The following is a 12,959-nucleotide window of genomic DNA, read 5'->3' on the forward strand; positions in this document are numbered from 1 at the left end:
CGTTGTCACTTCAGAATGTTTTAAAGGTATTATCCAGGCTCACAGATTTTGTATCCCGCTGTGAGGCTGCTGGTCTTCAAAATCTGATATTCACATGTTAAAATCCAAAGCTTTTCAGAAAAGTGGTAACATTTCTTAGCAAATTAACATTTTAATTACTGTGAAATAGGAAAATGGGGCTATATTGTTTTAACTTCATCAGCATGAGCTATAGGAACAGACCTTTTAGCTTTTGATAATTGAACATTGTAGTTAAGTATGCAGATTTTTTAGTTTCTGCCCTGTTGGTGGAATTTTTGTAAAATATCAGGAAAGTGAGGAAAGAATAAGGTCAAAATTTCAGGGGGTTTTTTGCAAGGTAAAGTGAAATCAATGATAAGTGACGTGGTTGCCTGTGATAACATGAGCTTAACTTACAAAACTCCAATTTCTGTGTTCTAATTTAAACACCAATTTTGCAGCCTAAGGATTATGCAATAGATCTACAGTTCATCAATATGCAGTACACATAAGCTACATAGGCAACATTCATTAACTGATTTTAGCTGACCAGGTGAGCGTTTTAATGAATGAGTTAGAGTGTCAGACACATCTGTATTTCATAAGTTCCTGGATATGAAGTTGATGATGAAACTTTGTTAATTCTGATATGAATATTAGGCCTGAAAAGTTGTCTCTTATTACCTGGAAAATGAACATAGCCCTTTACATGCAAAAGGGTCACAACTCTTATATCTGAGCTGCTCAGCTAATACAGCTAATACTTTTAATTTCATATCACAGTGGACTTGGGGACATATGTATTACCAAATATTACACATGTTTGTGTGTAAACTGTTTAGGATGTCTTTGGTCATTCTGGTTGAGTAGCATGCAATTTCTATCATGTTCAAAAAGTGATCCTTTCACCTTTGTGAAAATTGAACATGTGCTTAAATATGTTTCTTTACTAGCTAGCTAGCTAGAGAGATATAGATATTTTTACTTTAGGGATATATGAAGAATACATACTGCTTTCTAAACAGTTGTCTAGTTATGAAATATATTCCATGGCAATATGACATTTCAGTATATGAAAGCTTGATTTCTAATTTCAGTTTTATGTTCTTTTTTTAAACTGTTGTCTAAGAGATTGATCCAAGGATGTACAAATATGCTGCATCATATAGAAGATTATTTTTTTCCATTCTTAGTCCACTGTAAAGGTTTAACAGCACAAAAAATATTTTTCTTGTTTTATTTTTGTCAGCAAAGTGGACAGTGGAATGAGTGCACCCCAAGCAAGTTTGCTGGCAACACCAAGCCGTGTGTTGCAGCTGACATGCTGGAAGGAAGCGATGCCATCCAGAGGGACCTTGACTTGCTTGAGACTGGGTGCATGCAAACCTCACAGAGCTCAACAAAGCAAAGTGCAAGGTCCTACGCTTGGGTGGTGGCAATCCCAAACACACCTACAGGCTGGGCAGAGAAGTGAGTGAGAGCAGCCCTGAGGACAAAGACTTGGTGGTGATGGTTGATGAAAAGTTCAACATGAGCTGGCAGTGTGCGCTCACAGCCCAGCGAGCCAAACGTGCTCTGGGCTGGATCCAAAGGAGTGTGGCCAGCAGGAGGAAGGAGATGATTCTGCCCCTCTGCTCTGCTCTTGTGGGACCCAGCTGGAGTGCTGTGTACAGTTCTGGTGTCCCAACAGACGGAGGATGTGGAACTGTTGGAGCAAGTGCAGAGGAGGGCCAAGTTGATAAGAGGAACACCTCCCCTATGAAGACAGGTTAAGAAAATTGAGGCTGTTCAGACTGGAGAAGGGAAAGTTAAGTGGAAAATTCATAGCAGCTTTCCAGTAACTGAAGGGGAAAGCTGTAGAGAGATGCTTTATCAGGAATTGTAGTAATAGGACAAGGAATAATGGGTACAAACTGAACGAGGAGAAATTTAGGGTAGATATTAGGAAAAAGTTCTGTACTGTGAGGATGGTGAGGCACTGGAACAGGTTTCCTAGGGAGGTTGTGGATGCCCTAAGCCTGGAAGTGTTCCAGGCCAGGTTGAACAAACAGGTCTAATGGGAGTTGTCCCTGCCAATGGTATGGGGGTTGGGGTTAGATGATGTTTAAGATCCCTGCCAACACTTAACATTCTATGATTCTATGTTTTTTTCTTTTCTGTTCATTTCATTCAAACACTTAAGAGACACAGAAGGGCTATTGTTTCATTCCTTCCCTATATCAGTTATCAATGACATCTCGGTATTTTGCATCCTAGTTTTGTATTTGAAATACAAAGTCACAATACTTAGCTAATTTCTCTCCTCTATGTGCTGAAAACATAAAGCTACCTGAATTTAACACAGATGTGATCTCAGAAATCTTTTATAACTTTAGTTCATCCTGGTTCCATGAAAAAAGGTGCATTCTCCTCAGATCAAACCTATGTATGTGTAACACATTTAGTATTATAGTATAGATAGACCTGTATCACAGAGGGGAGATCCTACTCCTGTGATGGGATCTGGATATTTTGCCTACCAAAGGAGTTGGAAGGCTCTGCAGCACACTGAGGTAAGGTCTTTTTTGCTGGTGACCATCAGCCCTTCATATAGTTTGGCTGTCTGAGGTGTTCAACACTTCTCCCTTCATCTCTCTTGCACCAGTGTATCTCGTTCAGACCACAGATTTTCCCAGTGAGAATTAAAACTAGCATAAGCTGTTTTTCAGACCTAAAGTCTCTGCAAATTCCTCCAGAGCACTAGGTTTCCCTATCCTAGTCCTTGGCCAGGTAGCTGCCATCAGGAGTTGCTCCCCAGTAGTCTGAGGTTATGTATGCCAGTTTCCTGTGAACGATGCAGGAAGATTTCACAGCCCATATTTTACATTTTAAACACTGATAAAACACAACCAATTACACTTCAGGTGGAAAATTTTTTAAGTCAATGCACCTGACCACATTTCTACAGATGCCTGCTTCAGGGAACATCATCGTTAAAAGAACGAACCTGTTTGCCATTTTAGAGAGAGGTGGAATCACGCTACAAAAATGCTTTGGGAATTATTGTGTCTTGTTCCCCATGCTCTGGGAGTCCTTTGTCTAGTCTTCAATGGAAAGAGATCAGGATTCTGTAAAATGTAATAGTACCTCAGAGACATGTAAAATAGGTGAACACCATGAAAAGAAATGATAAAATATAATAGCCTGCATGAGGCTAGTCTTAACTGAAAGAGTAAACACTGTTTCTGGAAAAAGTACAGTTATTTTTGATAACTTTTAAAATAAATATAAAAGATTTTTTTAAATTAAATGCATGCAGAAAATTGTTTTGCATGCTACTTCAGTAAAAAACTGAAATAACTGGCAAGTAATATCTCATGTAATTTTTCTCTACTATTTTCAGTCATTTTGTGAAATGAATGGTTTCACAATCTGATAGAGTACAAATTTAGATCTGTGTGATACTCAGCTTTTTTCTATGTTCACTGCTTGGTTTTTTTTTTTATTTTTGATACAAAAATTACAGGGTATTTGTTCTCTATATATACCAGGATAGAGAAATTATTTTCAAGCATATGTTGACGCCAGTTATTCATAGGCGGTGTGTACAGTGTTTTCAGTAAATTTACCATCATTGATGGCACAAGGTGGAAAAAGTCTTTTTATTTCTTTATGCAAAGATAAGGAGGTTAAGGAAAATGAACCCATGAAGATCCTGCATGGTTTTATTATTTAGTGTGAACAATGCTGTCATCTCCTGGATAAGCCATAAGTATAGATACTACAAATTCCATTAAGTATATCTTTCTAGTTGTAACAAAATATTAGCCAGTAATATGAGACCATTGGAATAACATGGTAGGTATTCAGTGTGGTTTTATTTCAGGATTTCTGTGTCATAAAATTTTAGGTTTATAAATAATGTTGTAATGATTATGGTGATGACTTGGCTTGGGGCTTTTTCTTGTTTATTTGGGATTTTTTTATTTATTTTTTTTATTTTTGATTTTTTTTTTCTGGAAACTGTTTTTTGGAAATGCTTCCTTTAGGACATGCACTATTTAACTTCTTTTTCTAAAAGAAATAAGGAGCTGCACAGCTTAAGCATTCAGCTTGGTGTTCTTCCTGCTGCTTTCCTGCTGAATCACTTGTATGGGCAAAACCAGTTGAGCTTAATCAGTTGTGTGGGCAAAACATTGAGTTTTTGAGGAGAAAATTCCAGCATAGCTAAACTGAGTGTACTGCTTCTGTTTAGATGATATCTATAAAAGCACCTCTCTTGATATTTTCTGTTTGGCATAACTGTTTACCAACTTCATAGTTAATTTACCAAGTTCACCATAGCAAGAAGATTAATTCTTTCTGCAAAATGTTTTGCAAAAGCAGAGCTTTACCAAAGCACCTCTCTTGGCAGAAGCTTCTGAGACAAACAGGCCATGGCGGGAGCAGCAAAGATTTCATGAGAAGCCCTTAGGACAGATGAGTTCAAATTGGCAATGGAGGAAAACTGTAACATGCTTTATGGTCTCAGTGCTTTCCTGCAGCAGTATTTGACCCACAAATCTAAAATATAAGGCTGCTATCTTCCACATGGGACAAGCCCAAGGCAATTGTTGTAACATGTCCTCCATTTGGTTGTACTGAATGTCTTTTGAGGTCAAGGATCATAGTGGGTGCAGGAAGGGCTAACCTGCTCTCATAAATCTTTAATTTAAAGAGCTTCAAACTTGTATGGAAAAATTTTTGTTATCTGTTACCTCTACACAGCATGAAAAGTGAGTCTTTATTGCTACTATTTGTAGGTAGCATCAGGGTTGCTTTGATGTATCTAGTAGATTACAAAAAAAACCTGATGAGGGAAGAGACCATGACAGCTTCATGAGATTTTTTTTTTTTTTTGCAAAGATCACTAGTAATAAAGTACAGAGTAGTGTTTGCAAAACTGGAATCCAACTTTTGGTCTGGCATCCAAACAAATTTCTATGACTTCTGGAGAGGAAAGTCTTCAACTTGTTTAGAAAATTTAAATCTCTTAATAAGTCTCCTTAATAATATTAATTTGTTTCAATTAATGGGTTTTGACAAGACTGTATGTAAAGTCATGATCCTTCTTACCAGTAGTTTTCTTTGATACAGTATTTATAATGACTTTAATATCTTCATGTATTGTTGCAGTTTGAACTGGTATGTATAACTCATAATTAATGCTGTAATCACAACTTGTATTTCTGACTATTGTGTCTATATGACTATTTCTCTCCTAGTTGTTTTATCATTTTTTCCATCTCTCCTCTACTTCCAAACACGTCATAACAAAGTAATTTAGGACAGCACAGTAAATGTAGATGCATAAATAACGCAATTTATAAACATAATCAATGTCCCATATTTTTCAGTGCCTTTAAATTATTCTGCTTTAGAGCAGTCAGTTGGAGGTGCTTTACAAAATGACAAAGTTTTTTGAGGTCTGTTCCACAAAATTTCAAGCCTCTTGGATATGCCTTTTAGAAGACACAGAAAATGAAGATACAAAATTCAGATTTTGATATCTCTTGAGCAATAGAGAAGAGGAACTCCTAGTCTGTATAAATAAGCTGCTTAGAAGATCAAAGTGTTTATGTACAGACCCAAAGAATTTTATGAGTGTTTGTATTAAGCCACATATAAAGTACTCCTGGTGATTCAAAAGACCAGATGACCCAACAGCCTAGACATCAGCTCTAGTGTGGGTGTAGAAGTTCTCTCTATCTATTTCTCATAAACTTGTGCTCATCCTGTCAAGAGTCTGGGTATACTCTTTCTGGTGTAGTTTCATGACTTTTCATGCTCATTGTCTGAGGTCAAATAAGATATACTTTGACGATGACAAAGTTGCTGAGGCATTTCATCTGTAAGTGTTCAGTACTGATTTGTTTTTCTGCCTAAGAATGTGAAAAGCTCTGTAATGAATCTAAGAGTTAAATTAAATTAGCTTGAAGTCTCTTCACCCCAGAATTACTCAAACGGGTTAATTTATTTCCATTCAATAATTAGCTTAGGATGAGATTCTTATGGCTTATGCGTGTAATTTTAAAAAATACAGATCATCAAAACAAAACCACTGAGGAATAGTGGGGAGCAGAAAGGAAGAGCACAGAAGGTTGAATATGAAAATTTTCTCAGCCTCCAAGAACATTTTAAGATTGAATCCAGGATTATTGACTGGTGGGCACTACATTCATTAGACAACATGGGAGACAAGCTTGAGATTCATGCCTCAGTGATTCAAAGCAGGTCTGGGCCTAAGTTTCAGCAGTTGTGGACATTCTATTTTCTATTAGCAATTAATAATTATGGAATTTAGATTTATCACCATCTCCTTGTGTTTCTGTTGTTTACTTGTTGTGCTTTATGTTTGTTGCTTTGTGTTTGTATTTTTCAAGTCTTCTGACTGCCGTAACACAATCGTTTCAGCAATGGGGTAGAACACTAGAACGTGAAAACTGATAGCACAGGAGTAAACCCCAAATATTCTGTTTTCTATGTTCCCTGAGCTCAGTAACCTGTCTGTTATCCTTTTTTCAGCCTCTTTTCCTTTTCCTTTCCTTTTCTTCTCCTTTTCTTTCTAGGAGAAAGAAACAATCAAACTCTGCCTATTACGCTGTTGTGAAATGAAAATTTGAAGAAAATCTTATAGACCCATGTCACAGAAGAAAATCATTTACTGTCTCCTCTGCCTTTTGGAAGTGAGATAAAAATACTCTGGAGATATTTTACCTCAATAGGTAGCAATTTACTTGGTGTTAGTTAAGTTGTATGTTCCTGAATTTCCTTCCATGTAAATCAATGTGGCAGAAAATTAAGGTTACTGGATTTTTATGGAGATGAAGAGCATATCTCATATTTTTCTAACAGAAATAAATTAAAAGCATAACAAATTTAAACAAAGCTTTTAATCAAAAAATGCAGAAAGAGTTTTTTCACAGTTGCTTAAACTATTGCCTCAATTGTGAGTGATGTATTCAAAATGTTCTTTTGATTTCTTGTTTTACATGCAACTTTTCCTTGTGTGATTTTTTCTTTTGTTCCTTACCAGATTAGTTGACAATCCCAGTTGATTCTCTGGTGGGCAAGTGAGTCAAAATAAACTCTTATTCCTGCCAATAGCCATTTTGGAAGTTTTCATTCATGTCAGGACAGCCCTACTGTATGAAAGAAGTCAATGGCTAGGCATAGTCTAAGACAAAATCAATCACTGCAGCTTGCAAGTTAGTAGGAACATAACAGATTTACAAAACCACCTTTTTGAAGATGAAAGATGAAAGAAACACAGGTAACAGAAGACTGTAGGGATGCAAGTTTAGCAGACTTTATGCAGCAAAATTAGGTGACAGGAGTTTTCTTCTCATACCCTTGTGATATATGCCATCATTGCTTAAATACTGAAGTGTTACAGAGATTGGACCAACCACCATCCTGTAGTCATAACATTATCATGATGTATGACTACAGGTCCAATCACCAAATCATGTAATGCCTACTTTGTTTCCACAGGTCATTATCCAATATAAAGATCATGGTATGCAGTAGAAAAAAGTTTTTTCAAAGCATGTGGCACTGTATGGAGACTTTAGATATCTAATTGTGGATATCCCAGCCCCATATAACATTTTTTAATGTGTTAATCAGAAACTTACAGTAATAATGATTTTGTGATACTTTTTTTTTTCAATGTGCTGACTTATGCTATTTCAATTGAGATTCTAGATGAGAGAAAAAATATAAATAATTTTATTTTGAAACGTCAATAAGTGTTTGTTTTAAAGCATCTTATGTGTCATTTTACTACTTTTGACCTTTCAAAGCATAATGCTACAAATATAATGTGAGCATATAGGGGTTTTTTGATGGGTTTATGGTATGTTTTTGTATCATTTGCTAGAAGTCAAGAAGTTTTACATTGATTAGACAAAAATTGCAATTTTCCCTTTTCATTTTAATATAGTTTATATTTCTTTTTAGTAAGGTTCATAATTTTATATATATATTTATACATTACTATCCATATCTATATATATATAGATGGATATGAAAGTTAGCATTTTGAAACAAGAGTTGAGTTTCTGCTGTCTTTAAACTAAAAGCCCAGAAGCAACACAACAGGATAAGCTGGTGAACGCATCAAAGAAAGAGTTTTTAAAAATTAGCATATTTTTTTAATTCCTCTAAATATTAGCCCTAAAGAAACTGTAGAGCTCTCTCTAAATCTAACTCACACCAGTGGGTTTTACAGCTGGACTAACTCGTGGCTTTGAAAAGTGTTCCTTCCCATTGATTTTATATGACATCAAATATTATATGTAGTGAAAATGAATGTGAAACATATTTTGTTAGTTAAAAGTATTGCATTAAATGGTTGTCTTCCATAAAATTATCAAACAGGAATCAATCAAAGATTGTGTGGTAATGTGCAAATTTGCACTCAGTTTGAACAGATTTGGCTCTTCAGAAGGTTAAGGTAGTTTAATGGTTGAAAGCACATTGCTGTGCAGCAAGCTGCAAAAGTCAAAGGGTTAGGGGATTAGGATTTCATTTTCTTTTAGCCATGGCCATGTCTGTTTTCTGTCTAAACTACTTCTTGTTCCCATTTAACCCATGCTTTTAAAGACAATCGGGGTTAGAACTTGCGGGCCTCAGGCTTCATTTTAACAAGATGTCTCTAGCACTTTGGTGCGTAATTTGTCATAAATGCCATAGGTCAGGGAATGTTAGAAACCAACAGCCAACAGATGGTCATTATGACAGCAGTTAAGTTTCAGAAGCAAAAGATGCTTTGTGATATTTACTTTGGCATGTGAATGTTACACCTCTGAAGAATATTTTCAAGTTCACTCATAAAATGGACTCATTCTTTTTATCACTCACTTCTTAACTAGAGCTCATAGAAGCTCCTGAGCTAAATCTTTTTCCCACTGCTCAGAGGGTTCAGTGGGGTTCCTTCCAGCAGCAAGATATATCTGTAGAACAGTCCATTTCATATGCAAAGACTAGTAATTTTCCAGAATCACTAGATGCAGACAAACTTTGATGTTCTGGTAAAGTAGGAAGAATTTCTTTTTCATTCTCATTTTATTTTCTGTTCTGTTTTTTTTTTTTTTTTTTTAAATATACTGGAAATTTATATAATCACAAAATGGGCTTCTCCTGACAAGACAGTATTTTCAGTTGAAATCTGTATTATTTTCATTCACAAGATACCACCAGACCTAAGAAACTACCTAAGCAGAATATATTATGACAGCCAATATTTGAGATTTTAAAGAGAAGGAGAAGGAGGAATGTGTCAGGAGCAACTGCAGCCACAAAACTCCTGCAGCCCAAAATCACATTAAAAAAAAAAATCTCCTCGATATGCATATGTAGATCAATACACTCAGATCTTTATGGGAATTGTTTTACAGAAAAAGAAAGAGCTGTCTATTCCTTCTGGAGAACTGGCTGAGTAGTTGGGTGATCTCATATAAAGCCTTATGACAAATATTAATCTTGAAGAGAGAGCAAGGTGGTCTTTTTTTTACAAATCAGCTCTATGAAAGCATTTATTGTATGAGGGCTACATTCAGATAAGTGCAGGAATATAGATGTAAACTTGTGTTTGACAGGCAGGCAAATGGATTTAATATTGCTCATAAGTGAAGGAGGTGGGTGAGAAAAAGGTAAAAGACAAGTCTCTATTTCCAAGATAACAAGTTAAGTAAAAAAAAACCTCTGCTATATTTAATAGGAAGAAGTTACGTTCTGCAGATATGCTTGAAGCACCATTCAACAGGTAATCTCATACGGATTGAGGGAATTACCTTTCTTACTGACACTGAAGAACCTGTTTTACTATGTCTTATCCAAGTCACTTAGTTGAACTTTGTGAAGGTTACTAACTGACATGTTTTATGCATATGAGAAAATAATTACAGCAACAGTAGCTGATATTTTAAGACATAGTCTCTTTTCCAGGAAAATAAGGCTGTGTGCCTGGTAGTTCCCCTTTAGTAATTTTTGACCAATTGTCCTGTTTCAGAGAAATTTCAGACAAAATATTAAAAAAATAACTCAGTTCCTGTAAGTTTCCTGAAAATTAGTGACTGGGTACAAAGGGCAGACCCAACTTATTTGTGTGTTACAAGACCATCAGTAAACAGTGCTCTCAGACTCTCAGTGCAGGATCAGTGCTTCCATTACATAAAATCCACCAAGATGTTCTTGTTGCCAAATGGATCAATGGTAGGTGAGATTTAGTTCCTAAAGTCATCATCTCAGTATGGGAATAGGAGGGGTGCACTGGTAATTATGGCTGTAAAAAACTCTATCCAACTCCTCAAGAAACTACATTCAATTTGTTCCATTGCTAATGGGACAATTTTTCTTCTCTTTGCAAAGTCACAGAATAATTACCTGCAGCAGAAAAGGTTTCTTCCTCCTCCAAGCTCAGGACCTCATGTTCCCAAAAATATGTGCTTGATCTGTGCTTCATGCTTCCTCACAGTGATAAGAATTTTCTCATGGTGATGAGGGTTTTCTCAATGCTTAGAGTGTGAAGGGTAGAATCTGTGGTTCTTGGCACCCTCAATGTTTCCAAATTTTGTATAAAGAGCTGCCAGCTACCAGCTTGTGAATCTTTTGGTTAGTTATATTTTCTTGTTTTCCCTTCAGAATAAAAAGTCAAATACATAGGATGCTTATACTGCCTGAAGGTCATGAGAGAATTGTGAGGCGATCATTTCTCAGGGTGACCATAAATGAAATATGCAATTTTTACTTCCCAAAGGCCTCAGATTAGAGAGTTAAAAACCTGAAGGATATTACCTTTCACAACCTGAATTCTATTTTATACTCTTGCAAGGCAGTAGCCTCCAGAGTCCTGATGACTCCAATAGCTGTCTGTAAGTGAGTGGACTACCATTCCTATCCGTCATTACGACAGATTTGATCAGTAACTAACTTTATTTAAACACTTTATAATTAAAGTCTGTCCCAATGATTGATAAGTATTGGATCCAGCTCTCTCTGAAATAGTTTAGCTATTCCTAGTCTCTGGATTTTCCAGATCCTTATAGTAACAAGAAAGGAACTTAGGCAGCTAAGAGATGGTACAAACCTTCATATGGAGGATTATTATTTTATTGTTGTTTGAGGAAATACAATCCTCAAGAAAATTCTGAAATTCATACAGAAAGTAATAAATTATACTTCAGACACTATTAAAAAGATGCTAGGCCTTTCCAGATTTTAAGTACATGATGAAGCATTATCAATATGTTTTCTAATTTCAGACATAGCAGAAACTATACCTTTCACATGGTAAATTCTTCTGCCTATAGCTTTACCTAACTTTAAGGACATCAAATTTGGTATAACATGAACACATTTTATGAAGCAAATTTTGATAAACTCTTTATTTGTGTTATTCCTCCATTTAGAATGGAGTATTACGTGATAGTAATCTTCAAACTAGTAAAATCACATGCATTTTTACACAAATATTTCATATAGCCTTATTCAGTGTTTAGTATCTGACAAGTATGTATGTGTTGTCTTCTTTTTGCTACCATTTATTGGTGCTATGTTTCCTGCAGCTCCTATTTAGTAATTTGAGAATAGAATAGGGAAAAGGTCAACAGAAAGTTAAAATTATAATTGTTCTGAAAGTTTCTAACATTGATAAATAATAAATGAGAAATATTTAAATACATCACTGTAGAATGTATATCAAGTGATCATTTTATTTTCCTGACAACTATCTCAGGTGGAATAAAGACATTACTGGATGTAGATATAAAATGCTTATGCAGAATGACAGAAAGTGATCATTAGTATTTTTCTATTAAACTTACAAAAAAAGCAGTTTCTTTTCTCATGCCATATTACACATACCCAACAGTTACCAGTTTTCAGGATGCTTCAGAGACTGACCCTTCACATATATAACCATGTGAGTACACTGCATCACAGAAAAGAATGTGTTTAACTTAGTACTTTTGCAGCAAATCCACATCTCTGTACGCTCCACACTGAGCAATTTTGCTTACAACTGCAGAGCTTATGCTGATCTTGCAGGGTAGTTATCACAACCTTTCTTGAAGTGTAGCTGCTGTACAGAGAGGAGAGAGAGAGGATTTATTGACATATGGCACTTGGGATCTTTCTATCCTTAAAAAAGGTACAAACAAAAAGAAATGCTCAAAAGTGATGCCTTCCCCAAAGTGAAAACTTCCCCACATCCTTTTAACTCATCTATTATTTTCTTAAGGTCTACTTTTGAGATTTCCCCCAGAGTTATGAGGGTATTATGGTAAAAGAGAATATGTATTAACAAAATTCTTGTCATTGTCTTCACCATAGTCAGGAAATTACACCTAGGCAAAAGATCTTTAACATCATGACATTTTAGAATGTAATCAAGGTCTTCTGAGGAATTTTTTAGCATGTGATTTTTTTAACTATTACATTAATTCCTCATTGACTTTTTTTAAATTGATACACTTGCTACAGCTTCAAAAAATGTAAAGTCACTTGAGTTTGTGCAATCGATGAAAATGTATAGATGTGTGTTCTGCATTGAAATTTCTGTTATATCCCATCCGTATATAGATTAGATTAAAACTGATGAAAGTTATCCCTGATAATATTTCCAAGCTTTAACATTTAGTGATGAGATGCTTCAACATATATATCTTTGCACAAACTGCTTCAGTTTCAAGCAACTAACTATCAGTAACTGTCTACCCTCTAAAACATCGCTTCTCTTCTCCATTTGTATTTTCCCTGTTTCTGTTCTATTCATATCAAGTGGCACCAAATTTATGATAAAAAACAGTTTTGTAGGAAATTTAAATGAAAAAACCCACAAAAATATTTCTAACCATCCAGGTAAGGAATCTGAAACTGTAGTTCTAAATTACTGCTCTATTGAAAATACAGCAAATAACTTATAGAGCTATTTTCCC

Source organism: Melozone crissalis, unplaced genomic scaffold (genome assembly GCF_028551555.1).
Source record: "Melozone crissalis strain CALT ecotype California unplaced genomic scaffold, PUWL_Pcris_2 ptg000036l_1, whole genome shotgun sequence".
In the NCBI taxonomy this organism is placed as follows: Eukaryota; Metazoa; Chordata; class Aves; order Passeriformes; family Passerellidae; genus Melozone; species Melozone crissalis.